Source organism: Helianthus annuus, chromosome 2, assembly GCF_002127325.2.
Source record: "Helianthus annuus cultivar XRQ/B chromosome 2, HanXRQr2.0-SUNRISE, whole genome shotgun sequence".
In the NCBI taxonomy this organism is placed as follows: domain Eukaryota; kingdom Viridiplantae; phylum Streptophyta; class Magnoliopsida; order Asterales; family Asteraceae; genus Helianthus; species Helianthus annuus.
The window spans coordinates 105,594,905-105,618,882 of NC_035434.2; positions in this window are offsets into that span (position 1 = coordinate 105,594,905).

Sequence of the window (23,978 nt, forward strand, 5' to 3'; positions counted from 1 at the left end):
CCATGAATGACCTCTTTCGCTCGGTATTAAGGTGTTTTGTTTTGGTGTTTTTTGACAATATCCTTGTTTACAGTCCGTCATTGGAAGCACATTATGAACACCTTAAAGTAGTTCTGGAAACATTGTTAGATGTATATGTTCTTGAGTTGTTAATATATATTTTACAAAAAATAATTTTTTTGTTTACTTGTGAGTTGTGCCACGCACGAGTAAGGTGTGCATGTCTGAGACATGTGTGGGTTATAGAAGTTGAATGTGTTATGTGTTAAAAGTAATATATTTTTAACTTAACCTCGTATACGTATACTTGTATTGTTTCCTAAAATAAATATAAGTGAATTGTTAAATAATTTTTCTAATATTATTTTTAGTATAAGTATACTTGTATAGTTATTTGCATAACTTGTCATTTTTACCAAGTGTATACTTAGACAAGTATACATTTTTTTATGTATATAAATACTTATGTATTTTGTATTAAGTGTCCAAAATCATTTCCTATGATTTTTATACTTTCCGGCATTATATTTCTTAAAAATAATATATTTTTAAGACTCGTTTGTAAGATGTATATTTTTATCAGGCTAGTTAAATATACATATTTTATCATTTGTTCGATTTTATATAATTTCTATTATTCTAGTAAATATATATATTTTGCTCTTAATATATATATTTGTCTATATATTTAGTCCATTGTCCAAAGTCCATAAATCCGGTAGGGAATATATAATATATATTTTGGTATTTTTGTCAATGCACCCAGGTATGTGTGATTATGTGTATATTATTCATAAATATTTCCTTTTGTATTTTAAGTGTATTGTGTTTATACTCCTTAGGAGTATTTAGTGTATTTCAAATCTCTACATGTACACTAATATATATATAGGGTTGGGATTTGGAGAAAACGATGAAAAGTGTGAGAACGGTAAGAACGATTATGGATCGTCCGATCAAAACAATCCGTGGACTAGATTGCGCGGTGGTGTTTTCGTAAATAACATCAATATTATTAGGTGGGACGCGCTTCATTAAGGGTAAAAGGGTCTTTTTACCCTCATATTCAAAACGCCATCATATGATAAAACGCCATATAAAAATAAAACGCCATTAAAAACAAAATGCCACAAATTAAAAATAAAACGCGTTGAATATTACAGGAAGATGAAACAACACAAATAACTGAATTTCAGTTATTAACATTTATTAGAAGAAATTTCCTCCTAAATTACGCGCCAAAAACATCATTGTATAAACAAACGGAAACCATAGCTTCCATAATCACTTCAATCTATCCATTTTCTGCAAAAAAAAAAAACACCTTTAACCAAAAAATGCCAAATTAAACAAAACGCCAAAAATGGCAACAATCGTTTCGTGGAGATACACTCTGGGGATCAGGCGATACGTCATCCATTTTGACAACAGAAGGAAGGTGTATGTTAAGACGACCAGGGCTATTCTGAAGATAGAAGAAGAGATACAGAGGCAAATCCTATCCATTGGCATCGCTCTAGACAACGAATGCCATGAAACACATATGCTTATGAAAGCATTAACCAATTTGGACCAATCAAAGGAAATGTGAAGCCAGACCCTGTCATGACATCATGGCGTTTTGATGATGAAACAGACATCGTGACGATTACATACGACAACGGAGAGCAGCAAGACTACTGCCTAGAGAACATCATGACAAAGCAGCGACTGGGTTTCATGGAAGAATTGCATAACGCCACCTGTACCAACCCAGAAATAGACTCAAAATTGGAGTTAATGCAAGACATGTTCAGGTGGAGGCTTCAAAATCTTCAGGAACAAGAAGCTGATGAAGATGAATGTGATGACATGGATGAAGATCAAGATGAAGACTCCGAGGAGGAAGAAGATGGCACAAGTGATGGATACTATTCAGATAAAGTACCTTCTGATGAAGGATTTTAATATTTTTTCCTCTTTTTTTTCTTCTATGTAATCTTTCTTTTAAGATAATTAAAAGATATATTACTACCTTTATTAGTAAAACGCCAAAACAATACTAAACATGGTTTACCCTAACAAAACGCCATAAATAACAAAAAATATTTTCCTCCTTACTATTTTATTTACTCCGTTATTGTATTTTGTCATGATAGTCTGCATAAAGGCCATTTAAAAAAATTGCCAAACTTAGAAGATGGGACGCCTAAACCTATAAAACTGATAAAAGCTGATCAACACAGTAAATACAAAATACAGTAACTGAAAAGACAGTTACTTTATAACTATCATTTATTACAATAAAAAGTCCTGCCTAAACTACGCGCCAGAAAACTCCTATAAGAGAGGGTCTATACACAATGAAATTAATCACACATAGAAAAACACAAAAAACGTCATATCCTCTAGAAACCACTCCCTTTAAAACACCACAGATGTCAAAGCTTTCACTGAAATGCATCCTTTTCCCGAGGGGGGTAACTCAATAATATTTTGCTGGATGAGATGGACAAATATTCAAGAAAAAGAGATTGATGACAGTGATATGCCATCATGTGAGCTTTCTTCTTGATGATTATAGTCATGGAAGAAAGGGTTCAACTAAAGTGTAAAATGCTATTTTGCACTCCATTATTACAAATAGCATCAAGCAAGAGTTGATCTTCAATGACATGCCGCCAAACAATAATATCACACCAAAAAACAGGTTGCCACTAAGCAGCTTCTTCTGAAAAAGACGGGGTTTATGTAGGAAAGTTGGCAACTAGCAAAACTATTCAAAAAAGGTTCAAAACGCCAAAACAAATTCAAGAAGATAGAGGCTGATGACAGTGAAGATTCAGAAGAGAAATTAGATTACAATTTTTTTATTATTTTAGTTTTCATTTTATATTGTTTTGATATCAAGTTATATGTTGATTTGTTAACTAGTTCTCTATAAAAAAAATAACATTGTTATATAAAACGCCAAAAACTACAAACACCAAAAGCTAGAAGTATGGAAACTGGGAGAAAAGCTGCTGGCAAAAAACATTGAAAAGGTTAATAAACGCCAAAACATTCACTAAATGCCAAAAAAAAAATTGGTCTTATTGTAATCATATGCAAAAATTAGAGACTCGTAGTGAATTATTATACAAAATGCCATAACGCCAAAAAAATTAACCAGAAAACTCTATAACGCCAAAAACTTATATATGTGACACAAAAACAATTAAATCAACGCCAAAAAGATTAAAAAATACGATTAACGCCAAAAAAAAATATAATACCGCGTTGAGAAAATAAAAGAAGAATGAAAAGACAAAAAAGCCCCTCCGCCCTTCTCTATGACGCGGGACACGTGTTAGGCCAGGAAGCGTTCTCACCGTTCTCACACTTTTGAGCGTTTTCTCCTGAACCCGTTTCTATATATATATATATATATATATATATATATATATATATATATATATATATATATATATAGGGAGAGGATCATGAGAAAACTAAATCTAAATGAGAAAACTAGAAAACTAACTACAGAAGCCTAAAAAAAGCTAAAAAACATACAAAAAAAAATTTTTACAACTTTTTATAAAAAAATCCTTATTTGTTATATATAAAAAAACTTTTCAAAAGAAAAAGAAAAAAAGAAATCTTTGTTGTACTGCACATGTGCATTATGTGTGTACTACACATGTGCACTATATCCGTAATAGTGCACATGTACAATACAACAAAAAATACTTTTTATTAAACGTTTTTTTGAAAAATTTTTTCCATGCATAAAATATAGCGATTTTTTATAAAAAATGTAAAAAAAATGGTAGGTTTTTTAGGCTTTTTTAGTTAGTTTTTTGGTTTTCTCATTTAAACTAGTATTCTCATGATCCATTCCCTATATATATATACACACACATAATATACACATAGCATGTAATTTTGGTGACAACTAAATATATATATTCTCCATACGTGTGTATATATATATATATATATATATATATATATATATATATATATATATATATATATTTATACTTGTTTTAATATTTTAAGAAAACTCTATTTCTTAACTTGTATTTTTGTATAAAAATTAGGGGAAAACCATGTTTAACTTCCTTAAAAATTTTATTAGTAAAAAGTCTTGCAAAAATTATATTTTTCTAAGTGTCAAAATTTTATAAAAATTTTGACATTGTTTCTCCTAAAATTAGTGGTTTTTCTATGTTTAAAAACATGTGTCTATTTTCTTTTTATAAGATGAAAACTCAATCATCAACAACTTTGCAAGTAACAATCATCAAATTGATCCATACTTTTCATGTAACAAACTTGAAGTTTCACATAAACTTGTAGTAATTTAGGTCTACACTTTAACCATGTAGATCTACTTAAAACAAAGCGTACTTGTTAATTTTTATAAACTTTGTTGAAACTTTAATTTGTAAACTTGTTCATCCTCTTGGTTAGTAGATTTACGAACATGGTCATTTCATTTTTAACAAGCATTACAAGTTCATTTTCAAGATCTTCAAGTTTACTAGCATGTTTATCATGGATCTTTCAAGATCCATGTGTATACTTGTTAGATCTATGCTTCTAACAAGCATGCATGTGATGGATCTTAACAAAAATCACAAAACAAACAACAACAACTTCATCACATACTTCATATAACACTAGAAACACTTATTTTCTTTAGATAATGTTATTTCTTTAAGTGTTCATCTTTTAAAGTTAAGTCTTCTTGATGGTTCAACTTGTACACGAATAACATACTACTAACCAGAAGCAAAATGAAGGTTAGAAGACTCATTACTAGCTCTTGTGGCTAGGGAAGTTGAAACAAGAACAAGAAGATGAAGATGTGACAAAGTTGGTGGTTAAAAGCTCTCCAAGAAGGTCCTTGCACTTCCAAGAGTTGTAGCCTCCTTAGACGATCTTGTAGCACCCTTGTATGGACTTGGAATAGTTGTAAGGTGATTGAAAATGGGAAGTGTATGGTGGAGGATGGTGGCCGTGAGCTTGGGGAAGGAGAAGTAAGGTTTTTGAGTTAGAAATGGTGATGTTGGAAATGCAAAGATCTTGTAGTGATAAGGTTTCTTTATAACATCATGTTACTAATATTTCCCTCATACAATGCAATTAACCATCAAGGTTTAATCCATCGTTAGGAGACAACATTGGGACATGTGGGCCCCATGTTTGACCGTCCATAAGATAAGAGGAGGGGGTTTATTGTCTTTTGGTGATAGTTTAGGGACTTGATGGTAAAATGAGGGTTTAACTAAGTGTTAAGTGAATTTAAGTGTTTTTATATGTAATAAGGTGTTATATGACAATAACTAGTATTATAATGTCAAATATGTCTAAATAGTTCATAGTTGGTGTTTCGTTAGTGTTCGGATAATTGTTCGGTTATCGGTTCGTTAAGATACTAACTTGTGTAATTTATACGGTATGATGTGCATTCGTTCATGATTGCATTCTCAACACTTTTCAAGTTATTCTGGATGTTTAATATTATTTCTGAATCTAGTATAAATAATCAAATGCTGAATTTTGCTGAAATTGTTATTTATAGTCCGTTTCGGACAGTTTTTAGTGCTTGTATAATTTCCGGAAAGTGTTAACATAAATCCTTGTTTTTCCCACTTGGGATTTAATATATTTTTTATGTCGTACCTACATCTAAGTCCTAATTCTACCATTTAGCTGAGTACTGAGGCTATGCTGACACAACCTGTCTAACCAGTGAGTTTATTAATTGTTTCAACGCAACGCTTAAATTGTTTCACAATGTGATGAACGAAACGTATAACATGAATGATTTAAATGTATGACATGTAAGCATAAATTGTTGACGTTTAAAACACATATATGCAGACAATAAATATTTATTAAATGGTACAGAAGTTACCGGATTTGTGCCGTTTGTCACATATACTACATTGCACCTTTTCTTTCTTACGTACTATTCTTGGTTAATTATTGTCAACTTCTGCAGTTTGACTTTACAAAGTCAACCACCACTTATTACTTATTGTTTATACACATTGGTGTATGCTTTGTTCTTACTTTCAGTTCGAACATACTTACAAAAAGGCATTTCATAATTTAGCATATATTGCAAATACTTTCTTTTCCCATCAATACTTAAGTCATTTGCTCGGGTCTTAGCATGTCATTCACCCTAATTTCTCATGAGTCAAGTTACAATGTGTCTATCACGTAACTTTATTCAATACTCTTCTCAACTAATATTTCCTTACTACTACAACTTTTGACGGTTTTCCTTATTTAATAAACCGAACTTTTCATGTTATTTTGACATTACTTGCTTTCTAGTTAACAACCACAACTTCGTTTGGCTTGTTAGAAAACCAATCTATTTATGCATTCTTATATACGTTTTATCAGTCAGCTATAACTTATCCCTCACGTGTTCAATCATGAACTTACACATACATATGCATTCCGTTAGTCAAGCGATATGATTAACCCGACAATGTTATTATCACTGCTTACTCACTATGTTTATACTTACCTTAGTTGGGGATAAAGGTGCAATTCCTCCTTTATCCTCACTCGACTCTTAGTCATTGATGAATCCGATCCTTCATTCTCACATGTTTTTTTCATGCTTACTTAAGGATTTCAGTCTGTTCATTCTTACATGTTACTCTTATGTATTAGATCCGTATTTGCCTACATATATTACCTCTCTTTATTGTCACACCCCGATATTTCCACGTATTACCGGTGGGCCCGGTGGGGAGTATCGTGACGTAGTTGATATCATAATAGTTGAAGGGGTAAGGTCCCAAACACCTCATAATAAGTACTTGGGACCATAGCACAACCTCGTCTGTTAGTCCTTCTTTGACCTTGCGCGGCAGCGCACCGGTCCCATAAAGAAGGTTTCCAAAGCAAGATAGCAAGTAGCACTTGCACATCATAAAGCCTTGGGCTTCCCGTCATAAAGAAAGGATGAAATTCCTGAGATTAAATATCTCCCGCTGAATAAATACCCAAACTTAGGATTTATTTATTCAATTGACTCCACACGGTAAGAAATCACACCAGATTACAGCAGTAATCTTCTAGAAGGAAATTGAACGTGCACCACTAAGACGGTTATAACCGACTGGACACGTGTCCTCATCTCAAGCATCCCTGAAATCACAATGATAGCATGTAAATGGAGAAAAAACCTCCACTTGATCACTTTCCACGTGGCTAAACCCCAGCCATAGACCTAAATAATAAGTCGTGTGCACTCACCACGGATCGAGAAGATTGACGGAAGTAAGAATAACCGCTTACGGGGTTAGCATCTTCCATCAACTTTTCACCAACGGGTTTTCCCGCCCAGAAAAACTTACGGATATAAATACAAGACCAATGTAGGTATGAAATTCAAGTTACACACACTTCGTCAATACTTCTTCTTCTTCTTCAAAAACATATACTTATTCCCACGCCGGAGTCGGGTCAAGGAGAGAACCCTCTTCTCCCCTTGACGAGGCTAACGGTGTCTTGTTTTGCAGAGCTCACCGGAGTTGGATCAGACGAGAGGAAACAACCCCTTTTATGCAGAACCAAACCCCCTAGATATTTCGATCCCGGTCGTTTATCTAGTGTTTCTTCATTGGCGCCCACCGATTTTTCACTGTTACACCGATTTTTCCCTCGTTTTTTCAACTCATTTCGTTGATTCCATTTGCATATGGAAGAAACATCAGCTCATCGGCAAACCGTCCCTCGGCCGAATGTTAGAAACAACTTTCAAGTTGAAGGTATTCCAGAGGATGCCTCAGATGACAACGAGGTCCAATCCAATCGCATGAATGAACCTATCACTCCAGGGGTACAACCAGAGATCCCTGTTCACTCTATTCTGCCTCTAGGAGAAACCCCAATCTCCTGGTACGTCAGGTCCTAAGGAGCATTGAATGCAGTATACACACAACTGTGTGCACAAACTGCTCCTCAAACTCAGTCGAGGAGGCCAGGATCCCGTGCTCATGCATCTCAACGAGAAGACACAGAGGTATACTCTAGATCTACAAAATATGAGTATACCCAATCAGGAAGTCATCAAAGAGAGTATCGAAATGAATTCCATCCTCACCGAAGACAATCAGTCCATACTAGGCTAAGTTCTCAGCGAAACACCCACACAGATGAATCTGATCCAACTTATCAAGTGAGTAGAAATACCAGTGTGTTTGATCGCTTGCAGCCCAATTACAACAAATGCAAACCTCGTGCGGTTTATAACCCTGAGGCTGAGCATAACTACGATTTAATTTACCGCCCTGCGGAAGCAGCGGAAAACTCAAAATTCATCATGGAAATCGCTCTCGCACCACTTGAGAAGGTGAAATTACCATCTAATGTGGGAAAATTCAATGGATTGACAGACCCAAATGATCATTTAAGAGTATTTACAAGCGCAGGGTTGGTTGGGGGCTGGACCCTACCATTATGGTGTCACTTATTCGTACAGACCTTAACCGGTGCAGCCAGAATCTGGTTCGATAAGTTACCAATTGGAAGAATCACATCGTGGAAAGATCTACGCGAAAAATTTCTGACACATTTTAGCCAACAACGTCGTTCTATTCACGATACATCTGATTTAATGAACATTTGGCGTCGCGACGACGAAATTTTGGAGGACTTCTGTCACACCCCCAAAATCCACACGCGGAGTATCACCGCTTGGGAGCGTGACTGACCAGGATCAAGCCACCAATCATATTGAACATGTAATTAATATTAAGTAAAATAAATGTAAACCATCCATTCAATACGATAGGTGTTCAAAACATAACCATAGTTTCAAAGTGTAGCGGAAGCATAGTAAATAAACCGACAATAGTTATTAGTTTTAAATGTCATAATAGTTCAACGTAGAAACCACGATCCTTGCCCACAACGACCCCGCTTCTCCAGTGCAAGCTCCAAGTACCTAACGATCTGCAAGGCATGTAACAGAATGATCAACAAACTAGTTGAGCGAGTTCACAGTAAGTAAATGCGTAATAGTAAGTAACGGGTGGCTCTACAGGGCCAATAGTAAGTTATACAGGTGGGGGCTTCCCATGTTATGTGACCACTAGACTATTCGTATCATCCCTGTTCTTCGTCCGAGAACAGTAGCGTGTATAGGGTGTACGTGGGTTTCACGTACGTATCCTTTGTATCGAGGATAGTAATTGACATATGACCACGTAGGTGTTATCCCAACCTACGGAAGAAGTAAGTAATGCGTACACGTAGGTTTTACGTGCGTATCCTTTGTATCGAGGATAGTAATTGGCATATGACCACGTAGGTGTTATCCAACCTACGGAACCACGTAGGTGTTATCCCAACCTACGGAACCACGTAGGTGTTATCCCAACCTACGGAACCGTCCTGACATCCGAGGACCATGATAGGTGATAGTCTAGGAAAAGCGTTTGTACGTTATAAGTCAATTGAAACCTTTAACCCATTCCCACGACCCGGGAATCCCATGCCTTAGTAGGAGTGTGAACTCACCTTGGTTTGCTCGGTATGCTAGGTTATGCACTCACAAGTAATTAATCAAGTCCTATTGTATGCACGTATAACAAATCAGTTCATGTTCACAATGATACGCATGCAGTTTAATGTTCACATAACAGTCAGTTTGCATATCGGCACAACACGTATTATTTCACATTTAATCATCAACTATCATTCGATTCACATTACCCATCCTTCGATACATAGCTCATCCTTTGGTCTAACAATTATCACAATTATCACAATTATGTTTCGACACGTCTTTCGATACACAGTTATCATCTTACGATTCATGGTTATCTTTCGACACATCAGCTATGTTTCGACATAGTTATCACAGTTATCATTCGGACCGAATGCTATGCTTCGAACCAATGTCATCTTTCGGTCAATGCTATCCTTCGGTCAACACTACTATGGTTCGGTCAAAGCTATCCTTCGGTCAACACTACTATGGTTCGGTCAAAGCTATCCTTCGGTCACAACTATGTTTCGAACAACTAGTATCTTTCGGTCAAAATCAGTTACGTTTACTCAAAGTTTCCAAGTTTAACCGTGATTATCAATTAACACAAATTTCACAAATCAGCCGACACAACCGAGGCAGTAGGTTTTACGTAAGTGCCTGACACAACCGAGGCAGTAGTGAGTACAAGTTCACGTAGGTTTTACGTGAGTATCCTTCACAACCGAGGATAGAGTGTAGCATAAGTATATGTAGGTTTTACGTATGTGTCCTGCACAACCGAGGACGATGGTATGGTAGTCTAGCAACAGTGTATCTAGTCAATCTCATTCCTTTAATCCCATTCCCAAGCCCTTGGGAATCCCATGCCTTAGTAAGGGTGTGAACTCACCTTGGTTTGCTCGGTATGTTATGTTAAGTTACTTGTTCCAGGCTCGTCAACCAAACCCTAATGTGGTTACCGAACATAGTCAGTTTCGTATACACGTAAATCTGGTATTCTCTTTGCACATTATCCAAGTAATGAACAAGTATACACATACTATTGCCCAATTTATAACAAGTATGCGGGCCATATATATTTATTCACGTTACAAGTTCATATCTCACAATGGCATATACTAATAATTCGGTTCTCATACAAGTAATCGTGCAAGTTCCCAAAATCAATTAACTAACATCAATTTATGATAGTCCACCAAGGGCATCGGCCCACTATTGAAAAATCGGTCCATTTACAAATCCTTGTTGTCAGGCGGTGTATTGAAATTCATTATATTCACATGCTATTAGTTGGTCAAAGTTTATTAATAATAAGGATCATATGCACAACCGCCACAGTAACAATAATTAAAAATATCCGGTTGACACTTTAGTATTATTGGGCTGATAAAGTAACCAATACCCACCTTTGGGCCGCCCAAACCCCACCAATTGTAACACTTGGCCGCCCAAAAATCACATGCACATGTTGGCCGACATACCAATTGTAATACTTGCTATAGCCGTCAACTATCCCACAACCACATGCATGCACTGACTATTGATGTAATGGTGCTACAATTTGATTTGACCATTTTTATCCCAACCGAAAATTGACCCAATGACATCCACACATTCAACATTAAGAATTCACCTTTTCCTAATATTTTGTCAGTAAATCACATGCATATCATTCCATAGTCAACATATACCTAAACCTATAATCCTAATCTGTTACTCACGACATCATCATAAAGGTTTCACAAATCAACTCATGGCTTCAATTTAATCATCACACATATCATACCAAACACGAAATCCAATTAAGCTACCAATCACTGTACAACCAGGACTATTATTAAATCAAGTCATCGATATAGTAACATATAAAATACCGAAATAATCACAAGACCAACATCACAATTCAATCAGTAGATTATCATTGGAATACCCAACAATGGCCAACCAGTGTAAAGGGTTTTCATGTTGTTATTTGACCAAATTATGTAGTGGCTGCAAGTTCCCTGCTATTGGACCAATTTTTGCATGTTATGTCTAATCTAGGGCACATCACAATTACTTGTTTATTTAATAATCATATGCACCCCATCGATATTTACAAGGCAACATTTATTCATGATCACAATTTCATAACAACACATATATCTTTCATAAATAAAAGCTAACCGAAGTTAAGAGGGTACGGTTGAAAGGCTTCGAGTGTGAAGGGGGTCTCCTGTTGCCGTCGCACCACTATGGAGAGAGACCTAGGATTTTTCTAATCACTGATTACGTAACCTAGATTCACTTATACGGGAATTGTGAAAAGGTTGGGCCCTAGCTGGGCTTTGGGCCGGCGAAATCAGGTGAAAACCCTTCTGGTTTTCGTCTAGCATGTTAGGGCGAAATCACTCTTGTGCTTTTGCCATATACTTAACATGTATAATAATAAGATAAAAAAAAATGTTAACACACCAATACATACATATATCGAACAGTACTTAGTTTATTATTTCATTTCACTATAGCTTAATGCTCCAAACATACATCAAGTATAAGCAAATCACAATGCAAGCAAGTTATAAAAGTGTGACTGTAAACAAATAACGTGTCAAAGAAAGACCTTGGAAACTCGGGTTGTCACATTATCCCCAACTTGAAAGAAATTTCGTCCCGAAATTTGGTACGCACTCACTGAGGAAGCTAGGTAAGTTCAATCGTTCACTGGTTTTCCTGGGGTGTCACAATTTGAGTCGGTTAATTATGTCGCAATACAATACTTTTCAAAACAAGGTTTTTAATTATGTATTGCAACATGTAAACTAGCCATGAATCCGACACTCTAAAAAATCTATGTACTCGCCAGCATTTCTTTGCTGACTTTGTTTTCACATATGTTTCAGGTGATGTTGATTGCTAGGATGTATGCACACATAGGACTGGACGAGGCCTTAGTGACTAAATAACAATGATAGACTGTGTTTAAATTGTTTATTTAGACTTCTAGACGATGTAAATATTTAATGTTTTAATAAAGCAAAACTTCAAATTTCTGTGTGTTTTGAAACAATGATTCTGTTACAACACTCCCCAATGTTTCCGCCACGATTTGTTGTTTTATCGAGGTCGGGGTGTGACAGAAAAGTTGGTATCAGAGCTCATGGTTATAGGGAATTAGGTTATTAGTAATGCTTTGACCTAGTCTATAACCTTCCTAGGACCCTAACACAAGATTTTTGTGTTTAGATCTTAAAACAATTCCGTCACCTATCCTTAGGTGACAACCACAATAAGAACATAAATTTCGAATCCGCTTTGAAAACTAATCATCTGTTCTAGGATGATTCATTATAAGGTTTTGAACCCTCTTAGTTTTCAAAAGCTCATCAAAGTTTGGGTCTACATAATGTGAACACGTGCAAACTAGAAGAGTGAATGCCTGTACCCTGAGTTTTCTGTCTAAGGCTAGAGTGTTCGTACAAATCCGCAGTATCGGACCAGTCACTCTTACCTGGGAACTCTTGGGGTGAGTGTTCACTTATAGGCGAGCATGTCTTCAGTGATACATTAATATGACCCGTTTACTTTTATTAAATCACAGTTTCATTTGTTTGCCTTAGGTCACAAACAAATGATCGCAATTTCTATGCGTTGTCATTCTGTTTCACTTGTTCTCTCCTATGTCCTTCATTTCCTCTAGGATGTCTCTTCATCGCAACGACACTCAAATGTCCGAGCAAACTGCCAAATTTCCCCAGCGAGTAGGCGAAGTAATCCTGAAGACCGTGGATTTAGGTATCGCCATGTCTCGTCTCAATAATGAAGCCACTCAAGAAGCATTGAACGGAGCAGAAGCTGAGCCTTCGAAAAAGTCAAAGAAGCGTAAAGCTCCACAGGATCCCGTAGCCGTTACACCAAATCAAGCAAAACCTAGCCAGGTGGCAGCACCACCAGCCAAGAAGCCGTACTTAGGAACTGCTCCTTTATGCAATCAGTGTAACCTCCACCACTATGCCAGTGTCAAATGTTGGAAATGTTTCAACTGTGGACTCATCGGTCATTTGGCACGAGACTGTTGTTCAGTCACTATGCTAAACCAAGCTTTTCAGAACCCCGTTCAATTTCAAACAGATCCAGCACAGGCTTATTTTCCTCCTGGTACTTGCTACACCTATGGCGAGACGGGTTATGTCAGGGACAGATACCCAAAGATTTTCAATGCAAATCTGACCCACGGATGAGCATTTGGCCGATTAAAAGAAGCTGCTGCTTTGATTAATCCGAATCTTATGTTTATGTTTCTAGTGTTTTCCTTTGAACTCTGAGACAATCGATTTTGTTCATAAATAAATCTTTATTGCAATCCTGATGTTCAAATATAGTTGCATGTGTGTATGGCATACCCCTACGATACCTACACCAAAGAACCGTATTTGTAGTTCTCTCATTCATATGATCGCTCGTGAATTTCTCGAAAATTCTAAGTGCTCGCTTCATTCTAAGAAACGAAGTGACTATTTGAGTAATCACTTTGATTCCTTGGTTAGATAACTAAGGAAACCGTTATCTGTCAAAGTTGTTCCTGGTAAACCTCTTGTACTCAATTCTGTTATTCGCGACTGTCAATTTAACCTTCATAATCACTTTTTTCCTTTGACCTCACACCGATGCAACTTGAGAGTGTCGACATTATCATAGGGATGGTTGGCTAGCAGAACATCTTGCTGAGGTAGTTTGTTTCGATAAGATTGTCCGTATTCCTCTTTCATCTGGCGATGCTCTGAAAATTCGTGGCAAGAAACCATCTTTGGTTTGAAACTTATGCCTTGTAAAAAAACCCAATGTTATTTACGAAAAGGATATGTTGCCTTTATGACACATGCCACCGAGAAGAAAGACAAGAGCAAGAGTATTCAGGATATTCCGATTGTTCGAGATTATCCAGGGGTGTTTTCTGGTGAACTGCCTGGTTTGCCTCCAGTTCGTCAACTCGAGTTTCATTTTGACCTTGTACCCAATGCCAACCCAATTGCGAAAGCACCTTATCATCCTGCACCGTCTGAGATGCAAGAATTATCGAAGCAGCTTCAAGAGTTATCTGATAAAGGATTCATCCGTCCGAGCTTTCTCACCTTGGGGAGCTCCTGTCCTCTTTGTGAAAAAGAAAGATGGATCCTTTCGAATGTGTATCAATTAGCATAAGCTTGATAAGCTTACCATCAAGAATCGATATCCCCTACCTCGAATCGATGATCTATTTGATCAGCTGCAAGGTGCTTCTGTTTTTTTTCCAAGATCGACCTGCGATCTGAGTATCATCAGCTTCGTGTATTCGAAGAAGATATTCCCAAAACTGCATTCCACACGAGATATGGACACTACGAGTTCACTGCCAAGCCCTTTGGTTTGACAAAAGTCTCCAGCACACTCTTAGTCGAAAGGAGCGAGTCAAGCTTCACTCTGTTCAAACTCTATTTGATATTCAATCTCTTGTGCTTCAAGCACAACGATCTTGTGTAAACGAAGGCTTTTTGAAATATGAGCTACCACTTCAATTCGAGCTTAAACTCGAAACGAAAGAGACGATGGGTTGCTCTATTTTAAGGATCCTTGTGGATGATTACCGCCCAAATCGGAGTCCTAACTGGATTCTTTTTACACCTCAAATGTACATTACAACTCAATAAGGACAAACCGAATTCCTATTAAGCTCTTCCTATCATCATAGTTAGATTCTTGAAAATACTTAAAGTGCCAAATGAAATCCACGGATTGGATTCCTGGCATGCTTTAAATACCCGTGTCCAAAGATAACAAATTAAAGGTCAAATTAATCAATTATGCGATTATGTGATTATGTGTTTCTTTTATGTTTTTGTGTAATTTGAGTTTTTCGATATCCAAATCCTCGTAGAATCTTCCATATCTCCATATGAGGGATTCATAGTAGGATATCCAAAGGTACTACCTTAAATCCTTAATGGGCTCCTACATGGTAGTTAAGACCCTTTGTGACAACTCGTATTTCAAACCTCTATTTGTGTGCTTCGATGTAACTTGTTTGGATTATACGTGACTAGTAGACGTAGTGGAACATTATATTTTGTTATGTTATGTGTTACGTGATTGCATGTGAATATCATAAGTTTAGTCGCACAACACTAGTTCAACCACACGAACCTTTGGGCCGTACACATTCCCCTCGGCTCACTATGCTTGGACTCGGCCCACCCCTCTAAACCGAGTATACATTCATGCATACACACACCTTTGGGGTCTTTTACTTCTCACAATCTTTAATCAAGAGAACACACACAAAACCCTAGCTTCTCTCTCTCAAACTCGACGGCACAAAGCAACCGTGCATCATTCTCTTGTTCGGATCACTCTCATCACCTCCTTCTACTCGTAACCGGTTAGTGTTTCACTATCATTGTTTTGTTAGGTGATTTTGGGTGTCATGAGTTGTGTGGTAATTAGAATTGGTTGTGTGAATGATGATATTCTCATGATTTGGATTGTATGATAATAACCTAAAAACCGATTAGATAGGTTAGACTATCATGACTAGTTGTTGCTATGATGATTTCGTAATGATGCGCTTGAACCGAATCAATGTAATCGGCTGTTATGGTTTGATAATCAACATGTCTTGTGTGATTGGTTAGGATTTCATGTTGATATAAAAGTTCATTATTTCGACTCAATTGAGGGTTTGATTAACTGTTCGTGATTATGTTTAATGTACATGTTCGATTTCACCTAGGGTTCATATACATTAGATGCTAGATTTGCTTGGTGTGATCGATTTTAGGATGGTTGAATTGTAAGAAATTGTTAACTGATTGATTGGTTGTAAACTTGGAAACCTGAATAAGTGTAACCGATCTACATGAAATCAGGAAAGTTGTTACACATGCTTAGTCTCGACACGGGTTGCGAGTCGAGAACTCACTGTCTCGACTCGAGACCAACACACCGACACCAAACAGCACAAACCGAAACCACGGTTGCAGGTCCGGTTGCGACTCGAGACATGACTCGAGAACACCCACTCTCGAGTGACAAATGCATAACTCGAGACCTCTAGTTACGACTCGAGAACACCAAGACTTCAACCCGAGACCACACCGTCTCGACTCAGGATCTCTGGTCTTGACTCGAGACCATTTACACGTGCACACTGTTTTGACTTGCATACTGTTACGAGCCCAATTATTTGGGCCGCATACTTGGACTTCGTTAATTTACGTGACTTTGCTGTTGATGGACTGCCATGATTATACGTGTATGCCATGATCAATTCATGTATGCAACTAGATGGAATATGTGTAGAAAACGTACGTGCACTACTTGAATACGAACGTAACTTATATGGTAACCGTGGTAGGACGTGGTTGACCACCAAATAGCTTGATTTAACTTGCCTGTGTATCTGCCGAGCAACCCAAGGTGAGTTCACACTCTTATCAAGGCATGGGATTCCCAGGGTGTTGGGAATGGGATTGAAAGGATAAGGTTGAATAGATTTATACGGATACCATTACTAGACTACCATACCATCGTCCTCGGTTGTGCAGGATACATACGTAAAACCTACGTATACCTAAGTTACTCACTGTCCTCAGGTTGCGAAGGACACTCACGTAAAACCTACGTGAACGGATACTCACTACTGCCTCGGTTGTGTCAGGCACTTACGTAAAACCTACGTAAACCCCCACGTACCCCTATCCTCGGTTGTGAAGGATACTTACGTAAATCCTACGTAAATTGTACGTATTACTGTTCTCGGGATATGTAGAACACTTATGGTAACGCATGGTCTAGTGGATAAATAACATGGGAAGCCCCTACCAATAGAAACCTATATCGGCCCAGTAGAGCCACCTGATACTCATGAACTTACCTTTTACGCATTTACATTCTGTGAACTCGCTCAACTAGTTGTTGACTCTCTGCAGCATGCCTTGCAGGACCCTAGGTACTTATGGAGCTTGCACAAGGAGGAGCAGGTCGTTGTGGGATTTGGATCGTGAAGAAACACTCATTACTTTTCATACGTTAACACTTATGTTTGGGTTTTTACATTATGCTTCCGCTATACTTAACTATGTTGGTTTTGATAAACACCTTTCGTATTAATGGATAACTATTACTACTTAATTACATGTTCAATATGATTGGTGGCTTGATCCTGGTCATGTCACGCCTCCAAGCGGTGGTACTCCGCGGGTGGATTTTGGGGGTGTGACAGATTGGTATCAGAGCCATTGGTTATAGAGAACTCGGTTTTAATATGGAAAACGTTTTATTAAAACCAGACTATAACCAGAACAGTGCTCTCAACGATCCACAACGACGCTTCGCCCCACGTGCAAGACTCGACATCCTAGGTAATAAGGTTTATGTTTATTACCTGCTTGCTAGAAACGTATAGAACTTTGCTCGTAGTACACTTAGATACACATGATACGATTACCATGAGAATACCTACGTGCTTACACTTTTCTGTCATCGCCCTACTCGCGAACCATTCTCACTTACGCTACTTTTACAATGAAGATCATGTCTGGACGAATTAACATGACTCAAGCCCAGCTAGAGGCTCTCTTTCAAGCTCAAGTTGCTGCGGCACTTGCAGCCGCCCAAGCAGGAGGTATATCCTGTAGTCATAGCACACACTAGGATCTTTAGATCCTACACTCTTAAGCTAGCTCTTGTGTTTAAACTTTGTCCTATTCGTACACAATAGGCCAACCAGCACAGCAACCAGTCTGCACTTTCAAGAACTTCATGGACTGTCGTCCAAGTACATTTGGTGGCACGGAAGGGGCGGTTGGACTCCTCCACTGGTTTGAAAAGCTCGAGTCTGTGTTCGAGATGTGTGAATGCCCTGAGGCTCGCAGGGTGAAATACGCCACTGGCACGCTAGAAGGAATAGCACTAACTTGGTGGAACGCTCAAGTTCAGATCTTAGGGTTGGCAGCTGCTAACGCCACACCCTGGAATGATTTCAAGGAACTGATCAAGAGAGAGTACTGCACTCGGGAAGACATTCATAAGTTGGAGGACGAGCTTTATCACTTGAAAATGACTGGGTCAGAAATCGAGGCTTACACTAAACGGTCGAATAAGCTGGCTGTGCTGTGTCCAACTATGGTGGACCCTCCATACAAGCGCATCGAGTTGTACCTCAAGGGATTAGCACCAGAAATTCAGAGCCATGTGACATCGGCTAATCTTGACGACATTCAGGCTATTCAACGCCTCGCTCATCGCATCACAGATCAGGCAGTGGATCAGAACAGACTGCCTAAACGTATCAGCGCTACTGCTACCGCTACTACTTCTGCTACACTTGCTACTCCCAGTGACAACAAGAGAAAATGGGACGGGGATTCTAGCAAGGGATCAGCTTCAGTTCAGTCACAAGTTCAACAGCGAAAGACTGACACTTACCAGAGTCCCAGCCAGCATTCTTCAGGCAGCCATAGGCAGGGTGGATATCGAGGGAACCTCCCAAAGTGTAACAACTGCAACCGACACCACAGTGGCCAGTGTAACAAGGGTCGCTGCCAAAGATGCCTCAAGATGGGTCATGAGGCCAAGGATTGTAGAAGCCCTCGGCCTGCGAACCAGAATCAGCAGCAGCCACAAGCACAGCAGAATCAGCAGCAGGGCAACAAGGGATGTTTTCATTGTGGTGCAGAAGGTCACTTCAAAAGGCACTGCCCTCAGCTAAACAGGAACCAGAACAACAACAATCACAACAATCTGGGCAATGGCAACAACAACGGGGGAAACAACAGCAACGGCAATGAAGCAAGGGGTCGCGCGTTTGTGTTGGGGCAGGGTGATGCCAGGAATGATCCCAACGTCGTTATGGGTAAGTTTCTTCTCGACAACATTTATGTTACTGCTTTGTTTGATTCGGGTGCGGATACAAGTTACATGTCTTTGAAAATGGGTAAATTGTTAAAACGTACATCAACACCTCTAAACACCAAACACATCGTAGAACTAGCTAATGGTAAGAGTTTAGAAGCCACGCAAATAGTCAGGGGCTGTAGTATCGTCTTAGCCGGTCAAACATTCTCGATCGACCTTATTCCCATAGCCTTGGGAAGTTTTGATATCGTTATTGGGATGGATTGGTTATCCCAGCATCAGGCTGAAATCTCATGCAGTGAGAAGATCATTCGCATTCCCCGTACTGGTCGAGAACCTCTCGAAGTCCAAGGCGACAAGAGTGGTGTTGTGGTTGGCATCATCTCTTTCTTGAAGGCTCAGAAATGTCTGCGGAAGGGTCACACCGCAATCTTGGCACTTGTTTCAGATGCATCAGTGAAGGAAAAGAAACTGGAGGATATTTCAGTTGTACGCGACTACCCTCAGGTGTTTCCTGAAGATTTACCTGGATTACCGCCTCATCGTCAGGTCGAATTTCAAATCGAGCTCGCTCCAGGAGCAGCACCCATAGCTCGCGCACCATATCGTCTAGCTCCATCAGAACTGGAAGAACTGTCGAAGCAGCTACAAGAGCTCTTGGAAAAGGGCTTTATTCGTCCGAGCTCATCGCCTTGGGGAGCTCCAGTACTTTTCGTGAAAAAGAAAGACGGTACGTTCAGAATGTGCATCGACTACCGTGAACTGAACAAGGTAACGGTGAAGAACCGTTATCCTCTTCCACGCATAGATGACTTATTCGATCAGTTGCAAGGGTCGTGTTACTACTCCAAGATAGACTTAAGGTCAGGGTATCATCAGCTGAGAGTCCGGGATGAGGACGTCTCCAAAACCGCATTCAGAACTCGCTACGGTCACTACGAGTTTCTTGTCATGCCGTTTGGGTTAACGAACGCGCCTGCAGTTTTCATGGATCTTATGAACAGGGTGTGCAAACCCTATCTAGACAAGTTCGTCATTGTTTTCATCGACGACATCCTGATCTACTCCAAGAGTCAGGAGGAACACGAGCAGCACTTACGACTTATCTTGGAACTTCTTCGAAAGGAGCAATTGTACGCCAAGTTTTCAAAATGCGACTTCTGGCTTCGTGAAGTCCACTTCTTAGGCCATGTAGTGAACAGGGATGGGATTCATGTCGATCCATCCAAAGTAGATTCGATCAGGAACTGGCCTGCCCCAAGTACACCAACGTAAATACGCCAATTTTTGGGTTTGGCGGGGTACTACAGACGATTTATCAAGGATTTCTCGAAGATTGCTCAACCGCTTACACTACTGACACAGAAGGGTGTCACCTACCGTTGGGGCAACACGCAAGAAACTGCTTTTTAGCACCTAAAGGATAGACTTTGCAGTGCACCGATCCTCTCATTGCCTGAGGCCACGGACGATTTTGTGGTCTATTGTGATGCATCCATCCAGGGTCTTGGATGCGTGTTAATGCAGCGCGACAAGGTCATTGCTTACGCCTCGCGCCAACTTAAGATACATGAACGAAATTACACGACGCACGATTTAGAGCTGGGAGCTCTTGTTTTCGCGCTCAAGATATGGTGACACTACCTGTACGGTACCAAGTGCACAATTTACACCGATCACAGGAGTCTCGAGCATATCTTCAAGCAGAAGGAATTGAACATGCGTCAACGACGATGGGTTGAATTACTTAACGATTACGAATGCGCCATCAAGTACCATCCAGGCAAAGCCAATGTTATGGCTGACGCTCTCCGTCGGAAAGACACTTTACCTCGGCGCGTGCGAGCGCTGCAGCTTACGATTCAGTCTAGCCTTCCTGCACAGATACGAGATGCTCAGGCAGAAGCATTGAAACCAGAAAACGTCAGGGCTGAAGCCCTACGCGGCTCACGACAGCGATTAGAACAGAAGGCAGACGGCGCCTACTATGTAACGGGGCGTATTTGGGTCCCATTTTATGGCGGTCTACGCGAGCTGGTAATGGATGAAGCTCACAAGTCTCGCTACTCGGTACATCCAGGGTCGGACAAAATGTACCACGAAATCAGAACTACTTATTGGTGGCCTAGCTTGAAGGCCCACATCGCTACTTACGTTGGCAAGTGCTTGACCTGTGCGAGAGTCAAGGTGGAATACCAGAAACCAGCGGGCCTACTCCAGCAACCCACGATACCGCAATGGAAATGGGAAGAAATTTCCATGGATTTCGTTACAGGCCTACCCAGATCCCAACGTGGGAATGATACCATATGGGTGATCGTGGATCGACTCACCAAGTCTGCACACTTCCTAGCTATAAAGGAAACGGATAAGTTCTCCACTCTCGCAGACATCTATCTTAAAGAAGTTGTTTCGAGGCACGGGGTGCCCACCTCCATCATTTCGGATCGGGATGCACGATTCACATCGGAACTATGGCAAGCAATGCACAAATCTTTCGGCTCACGATTAGACATGAGCACAGCATATCATCCTCAGACGGATGGGCAGTCTGAGCGAACGATCCAGACTCTTGAAGACATGCTTCGGGCATGTGTTATTGATTTCGGCAACGGCTGGGAAAAGCATCTCCCTTTGGTGGAGTTCTCGTACAATAACAGTTATCACACCAGCATACAAGCCGCTCCATTCGAGGCATTGTACGGACGTAAATGTCGGTCACCTCTCTGTTGGGCAGAGGTGGGGGATAGTCAGATCACGGGTCCGGAGATTGTAGTGGACGCCACGGAAAAGATTGCACAAATACGACAACGCATGGCGGCAGCACGCGACCGTCAGAATGCCTACGCGGACAAGCGTAGGAAGCCTTTGGAATTTCAGGTCGGGGACCGGGTTTTACTTAAAGTCTCGCCCTGGAAGGGTGTGGTCCGTTTTGGCAAACGGGGCAAACTAAATCCACGGTATGTCGGACCGTTCGAGATCACTGAGAAAATAGGCAAAGTGGCCTACAAGCTAAACCTACCAGCTGAACTCGGTGCAGTTCACAATGTCTTTCACGTGTCGAATCTGAAGAAGTGCCTGTCAGATGAGACCCTCATAGTTCCTTTTAAGGAACTCACTATCGACGAGTGGTTGCAGTTCGTCGAGGAACCAGTTGAAATCACGGACCGGGATGTGAAGGTCCTCAAACACAAGAGAATCCCTCTTGTTCGAGTTCGTTGGAACTCCAAACGTGGCCCAGAGTACACCTGGGAACGCGAAGACCAGATGACAGAAAAGTACCCCCAGTTATTCGGAACCAATGCAACCACTACTGAGGCTGAAGCTACTACTGCGGAATTTCGGGACGAAATTCCAGATCAACGGGGGGAGGATGTGACACCCCAGGAAAACCAGTAAACGATACAACTTACCCAGCTTCCTCAGTGAGTGCGTACCAAATTTCGGGACGAAATTTCTTTCAAGTTGGGGATAATGTGACAACTCGTATTTCAAACCTCTATTTGTGTGCTTCGATGTAACTTGTTTGGATTATACGTGACTAGTTGACGTAGTGGAACATTATATTTTGTTATGTTATGTGTTACGTGATTGCATGTGAATATCATAAGTTTAGTCGCACAACACTAGTTCAACCACACGAACCTTTGGGCCGTACACATTCCTCTCGGCTCACTATGCTTGGACTCGGCCCACCCCTCTAAACCGAGTATACATTCACGCATACATACACCTTTGGGGTCTTTTACTTCTCACAATCTTTAATCAAGAGAACACACACAACACCCTAGCTTCTCTCTCTCAAACTCGACGACACAAAGCAACCGTGCATCATTCTCTTGTTCGGATCACTCTCATCACCTCCTTCTACTCGTAACCGGTTAGTGTTTCACTATCATTGTTTTGTTAGGTGATTTTGGGTGTCATGAGTTGTGTGGTAATTAGAATTGGTTGTGTGAATGATGATATTCTCATGATTTGGATTGTATGATAATAACCTAAAAACCGATTAGATAGGTTAGACTATCATGACTAGTTGTTGCTATGATGATTTCGTAATGATGCGCTTGAACCGAATCAATGTAATCGGCTGTTATGGTTTGATAATCAACATGTCTTGTGTGATTGGTTAGGATTTCATGTTGATATAAAAGTTCATTGTTTCGACTCAATTGAGGGTTTGATTAACTGTTCGTGATTATGTTTAATGTACATGTTCGATTTCACCTAGGGTTCATATACATTAGATGCTAGATTTGCTTGGTGTGATCGATTTTAGGATGGTTGAATTGTAAGAAACTGTTAACTGATTGATTGGTTGTAAACTTGGAAACCTGAATAAGTGTAACCGATCTACATGAAATCAGGAAAGCTGTTACACATGCTTAGTCTCGACACGGGTTGCGAGTCGAGAACTCACTGTCTCGACTCGAGACCAACACACCGACACCAAACAGCACAAACCGAAACCACGGTTGCGGGTCCGGTTGCGACTCGAGACATGACTCGAGAACAACCACTCTCGAGTGACAAATGCATAACTCGAGACCTCTAGTTACGACTCGAGAACACCAAGACTTCAACCCGAGACCACACCGTCTCGACTCAGGATCTC